At 37.6% G+C, this 6034-nt stretch overlaps 1 pseudogene; it reads right to left on the bottom strand.

The window, feature by feature from the left end:
• Positions 1–4716: 4716 nt before the first annotated feature.
• Positions 4717–5533, bottom strand: LOC129069627 (protein SET-like; annotated as a pseudogene).
• Positions 5534–6034: the final 501 nt, after the last annotated feature.

The raw sequence follows: 6034 nt of genomic DNA, 5'->3' as shown, positions 1-6034 counted from the left end.
TTCCATTCTGAAGGAAAGCTTTGGTGGATAGAGTAATCTTGGATGTAGGTCCTGGCCTTTCATGACTTTGAATACTTCTTGCCAGCCCCTTCTTGCCTGTAAGGTTTCTTTGGAGAAATCAGCTGATAGTCTTATGGGAACTCCTTTGTAGAGAACTGTCTCCTTTTCTCTTGCTGCTTTTAAAATTCTCTCCTTTAATCTTGGGTAATGTAATTATGATGTGTCTTGGTGTGGTCCTTCTTGGGTCCAACTTGTTTGGGACTTTCTGAGTTTCTTGTATATGTATGTCTATTTCCTTCACCAGATTGGGAAAGTTTTCTCTCATTATTTTTTTCAAATAAGTTTCAAATTTCCTGCTCTTCCTCTTCTCCTTCTGGCACCCCTATGATTTGGATGTTGGAATGTTTAAAGTTATCCTGGAGGTTCCTAAGCCTCTCCTTATTTTTTTGAATTCTTGTTTCTTCATTCTGTTCTGGTTGAATATCTGTTTCTTCCTTTTGTTCCAAGCTGTTAATCTGAGTCCTGGTTTTCTTCCCTTCACTGTTGGCTCCCTGTGTATTTTCCTTTATTTCACTTTGTATAACCTTCACATTTTCCTCTATTTTGCGACCATGTTTAACCATTTCTGTGAGCATCCTGATTACTAGTGTTTTGAACTGTGCGTCTGATAGGTTGGCTATCTCCTCATGGCTTTGTTTTTTTTTCTGGAGTTTTGATCTGTTCTTTCATTTGAGACATATTTCTTTGTCTCGGTGCACCTGTTATATTGTAGGGGGTGGAGCCTTAGATACTCACCACGGCAGGGCAACCCACTTCATTGAGTTGTGGTGCTGTATATGGGGAAAGGGTCAGAGAAGGAACAGTGTTGCTTGCTTGGCACTTTGCCTGCTTTCAAGAGACTAGCATTTTCTCTCACCACCACAACCTCCACAGATTTATACAGCCAGAGGTTTTGAGGCTTTATTTTCACCTCACAGGATCCCTGGGTTTCACTTCCGAGTTGTTCCCCCCCAGTTTGAATGAAGGACCACTTGTTCCATCAGCCACTGCCTCACTTGAGTCCTCTTTGCCCCAGCTGCCTGTCTTTGTACTTTCTGCCATTCTGGATAAGTGTTTCTTTTTTAACTCCTGGGTTGTCGGACTTCCACACAGTTCAATTTTCTCCCAGTTCTGGTTGTTCTTTGTTTTTAAATTGGTTGTTTCCTTCTTTTGCTTGTGTGAGGAGGTGAAGAATATCTGTGTATGCCTCCATCTTGGCTGCAACCAGAAAAGCTATCTGGTTTATTCTTTTTAACACAGTGTTTATAATAACCCTGTGAGGTAGGAATTATTATCAGTATTTTACAAATAAGAAAGTTGAGTTTCAGAGAGGTTAAAAAATTTGCTTTAAGGTTCACAGTTTATTGTGGATTTTAGTTAATTTTATTTGATTATTTAATTATTTAATTTTTAAAAATTAATTTTTAAACCAGGTCTGTTGATGTTAAAATCCATATACTTTCTGTAAAACTTCGCAAAAGAAGTTGATATTGTTTGTTTTTAATTTGCCTGTAGATAATGTTAAATCACAAGATGTACTGAATTTGAAAGTTGTGCTCTAAAGTTTTTCTCCCCACATGGAATCTTTGGCTTTTGAATTAGAGTATTTCAAAATAAGAATGCCCTTGTTAAATTAAAAAAAGTAAACTATGTTTATTATAGAAAGAAATATAACATTAAGGGGAAGAAAAAGAAAAAGAGGAAGAAGAAGAAAGGTAGCTGTGGAGAGGAGATAGTCATATTGACTCACTGTTAACATTTTGGTTTACAGGTGATATTTAACAAAATGTAGTTTGAGTGTGAGACCTAGAATCAAGTATGGCCTCCAGTATCTGATGGTTTTGTGAAATCAGGTTCTCATGGTTTGGGGGCAAATTACTTATTTCAGTTTTGCAGGTTCTGAGAGAACAGGGGTTTATGGAGGGCACCCTATATCATATAGTTTTGAAAATTAAAAGTGATAAGGCATATGAAATACCTAGCACATAACTTGAATTCCTGGCACATCCTAATTCTTTGCACATAGGTGTATTGTCTTCTACTGAGATGGTTTAACTGCCTTTTTCTGACCTAGTATATCAAAGATACTTTTCCATGTACAAAATTTTAAATCACCAGATAAGAAGTAGTTCACACTACATGGGATGCTATAATATATTCAGCCATCTCCTTAGTAGACATTTGTTTCTAGTGTCTGTTTTGCAATTATAAATAATGCTTTGGTGAATATTGTAGCAGACTTTGTATATATTTTTATGGAGTTAGGATAGGATTGGAGGTTGGGGAGAAGATACACTTCTAAGATAACTGATTCAGCCCTAGCTGGTGTGGCTCAGTGGACTGAGCACCGGCCTGCGAACCAAAGGGTCGCCGGTTTGATTCCCACTCCAGAGCACATGCCTGGGTTGCTGGCCATGGGCCCAGTGCGGGCACGCAAGAGGCAACCACACATTGATGGTTCTCCCCCTCTTCCCCTCTTCTCCCTCCCTTCTCTTCTCTAAAAATAAATAAATAAAATCTTAAAAAAGAAAAAAAAGATTTATGATCCATGTTTCTGGATTGCCTTCCAGATAGGCTGTAACTGTTTATGTTCATAACAGTAATTTATATGGGCACTTGTTTCCCTGCATTCTTACTGAATTTGGCACACCATTGCTGATTTAATCAGTTTTAATTTTCATTGCTTTGAAAACTGATAAGTTTGAGGGTTATTTTTCTACATGTATATTAGTCTTTGTATATTCTACTGTTTCCCCATTAGTTTTTGTGTGTCCATTCCTACTGGGGGATATTTGTCTTTTCCTTAGAGATGTGAAAGACCTCTTCATGTGTAAATATTATGAACCCATTGCTGTATTTGGTATTTCCCCCTGACTTGTCAGTTTTTCTTGTATTTTGCTTGTGTTTATTTTTGGATGATAGAAGTTTAAAATATTTGTCAACATATTTATTGGTTGGCTTTCTTGCTTTGGGCTCATGCTTAAAGAAGCTTGCCCCTCCTTAAACTATATAAATCGGCAGTGCTTGTACTTTTGGTCTCAGGACCCCTTTATACTCTTAATAACTCTTGAGAACCACAAAGAGCTCTTTTTCCTGTGGGTTACATCAGTAGACATTTGCCACACTAGAAGTTAAAACTGAGATTTATAAATACTTATTAATTTATTAAGAAATAAGTCCCTTACATGTTAATATGAACATTTTTAATGAAAAACTCACATTTTCCCAAATAAAAAGATTATTGAGAATTTATACATTTTTGCAGATACCTTTGGCTTAATAGAAGGTAGCTGGATTCTCACATCTGCCTCTGCTGTTAAACTCTTGAGATATTTATCACAGGATGCATTAAACTCTTGCAGTATTTATCACAGGACATTCTCACCTCTGGAGAACTCTTGTGTATTTCAGAGAATGGGAATGAAAATACAAATGTCATCTTATTGTTATGAAAATAAATTTGGGCTTCTGAAAGGGTTCAGAGATTCAGACTACACTTTGAGAAGTGTTGATACAAATATTCACTTATATTTTCCTCATATTTTTATGACTGAAAAAAATATAAGAAAAAAATATAAATCTGGAAAGTGAATTTGAGTATAAGTTTTCAAATATGTCCCTTCCATTATTAGCCAGCCAGTAACTTTGCTTGCATGTTGAAAGTGGAAAGATCCACTTTCATGCAAGTCATAGACTGACAGGGATAAAACTACAACTAAATACAGTTACCAAGTGAGCTTAACTTCATTGAAAGCAGTATCCCTTTTTTGGTATATTCTCTTAGTGGGGGTGTGTGTGTGTGTGTGTGTGTGTGTGTGTGTGTGTGTACACATTTAGTTTTATTGTAACAAAGCAACTTGTACACTTTTAACGTTTAAAACTGAGCATCGTCTTTCCTTTCCAGCGAAACAAGAAAATTCAAAAATAAACAATAAAATTACAATAGAGAAATGTCAATTCCGAATAAGATCCTACAGGTTCTGCTGATTCTCCCACTTAGTGGCAGGGCTCAAGTCATCATCAGGAGATAATTTTATTTCAAAAGGGTCATTTTGAATTGCAAGGATGTCCGTTAAACATCACAATTAAACATGCCAAAGGAGAAGCCATGTTGTCAAAATGCCCACAACCCACCCAACATCTCAAACCCAGCCTTTGCTGACCTTCTATAACCCCCTTTTCTTTATGTTTTTTCTTTTTTTTAAACAAGAGAAAGTAGACAGATACATGTTGGTAAATGCTAACTGTCCATATTCACATAGAGACACAGTGTAATCTCTGAGCCCAATATACAGAGAAAGGAGGGAAAAAACTAGAATTCTATGCACAACCACACAGGGGCCTAGGACCCTCCAGCTTCCAGCAGAGCTAAGGAAGCAGAAGGTTTTTCTTTTTCCCACAGAGCATGGTGGTGTTTATTCCATAAAGTTTTTGTCAAGATAGGAAGGGCTAAAAAATGAATTTTGAACAGAAAGGGGCAGAGATTCTTTTCCCACTGTATTCTGCTCAAGGTACATCCCCCCCAAATAAGGTGAGAACCATGGTGTAAAGGAGAGAAAAGAGACTTAAAAAACAGGGAGACGGAGCACAAGGGCGGGGTGGGGAGGGGGAGGCTGCAGCTTGCTCCCAGAGACTGGCGAAAATTAAAAAAGAAGATTGGAATCCATCAGAGTTCCATTAGTCATCTTCTCCTTCATCTTCCTCTCCTTCCTCCCCCTCATCGTCATCTTCATCTTCTTCACCTTCATCCTCATCATCATCATCTTCTCCTTCCCCTTCTTTGTCATCCATGTCGGGGATGCAAGTAGTACCGTAATGGATTTGGCCAGATACCATCTTTGATTACTTATCCTAACTTATTTGCATCTGCATCAGAATGGTCAGTGAACCAGGTAAAAAAGCTTTCTGGTTCCTCATGCTGTCTCTTCCTGCTGGCTTTATTCTGTGTTTGACTTGAACGTTTCGTCAAATCCTTTCCAGATTTCCATTTGATTTCAGTGGACTTTGACGATGGATCACCACTCTCATTCAGATGAAATTCTTTGGAGAGAACTTTATTTTCTAAGTAAGGTTTTTCATCAAAATAAAAATCTATTCTGTAACCTGATTTAATATCTTCAAATTCTGTCACTTCAACTCTTGTCAAATAATGCAGTGCCTCTTCATCCTCTTCCCCAAGCAGTGCAGACACTTGTGGATGGTTGACAAATGTTGTTACCCCCAAATTTGGGATTTTGGTGATCAATTCTGACCTCTTCTGAAAAAAATCGTTGGCGGAGTTTGTTATATATCTGTTCTACTTTCAAAATCTCCTCACTGGCTTGTTCATTAAGTCTGTCTGTTTCATTTTGTACTTCATCAATATGTTCAATTGCTGTTCTTTTTCTTCCTTTGGCAAGTCGTGAGAGGTTGGCTTCTTCTCTGGCTTGAGGGCAGGAGGAGGTCTCAGTGTCTTCGCGAGGGGTGGGAGTGAAGACTGGCTTGTGGGAGCCATGCTGTGAGATAAGCTGGAGAATCTGACCAAAGGGAAGCGGCAGGGCTGGAAGCAGCACTGAGAAAAAAACAAAAATCTATTCTCTTAGGTTCTTGATGCATCCACCCCACCCCAGTTCCAGTTTCACAACATAATTGTCCTAAAAACAAAAGATTTTTCATTTGTGTTGATTGTGGCATTTTGCTCTAAAAATACTGTTCCCTCACCAATTATGAAAGTGGTCATTGTAGAAAATGTGAAATGTACATAGAAACATAGGATACGAATATTTTGTTACATTGAATATGCAGAATGTTACTGATTTGCTGCTATTGGTGTTCTAAGATGGCACTTCAATATTGAAAAATGCTGGCAAGTTAAAACTACACATAAATTCCTACTCTACTGTTAATAAATTGTACATTTTTGAGGTTTTAGCTTCTTGGAATTACTCACCAGACTTATGTTTATTTTTATGTGTTCCTAGGTACATTGGATAAAAAGAACAAGACACGGTTTCCT

Source organism: Pteronotus mesoamericanus, unplaced genomic scaffold, assembly GCF_021234165.1.
Source record: "Pteronotus mesoamericanus isolate MK-2021 breed Mesoamerican mustached bat unplaced genomic scaffold, CSHL_Meso_final contig_228, whole genome shotgun sequence".
NCBI lineage: Eukaryota > Metazoa > Chordata > Mammalia > Chiroptera > Mormoopidae > Pteronotus > Pteronotus mesoamericanus.
This window is presented reverse-complemented; position numbering and strand designations above follow the sequence as displayed.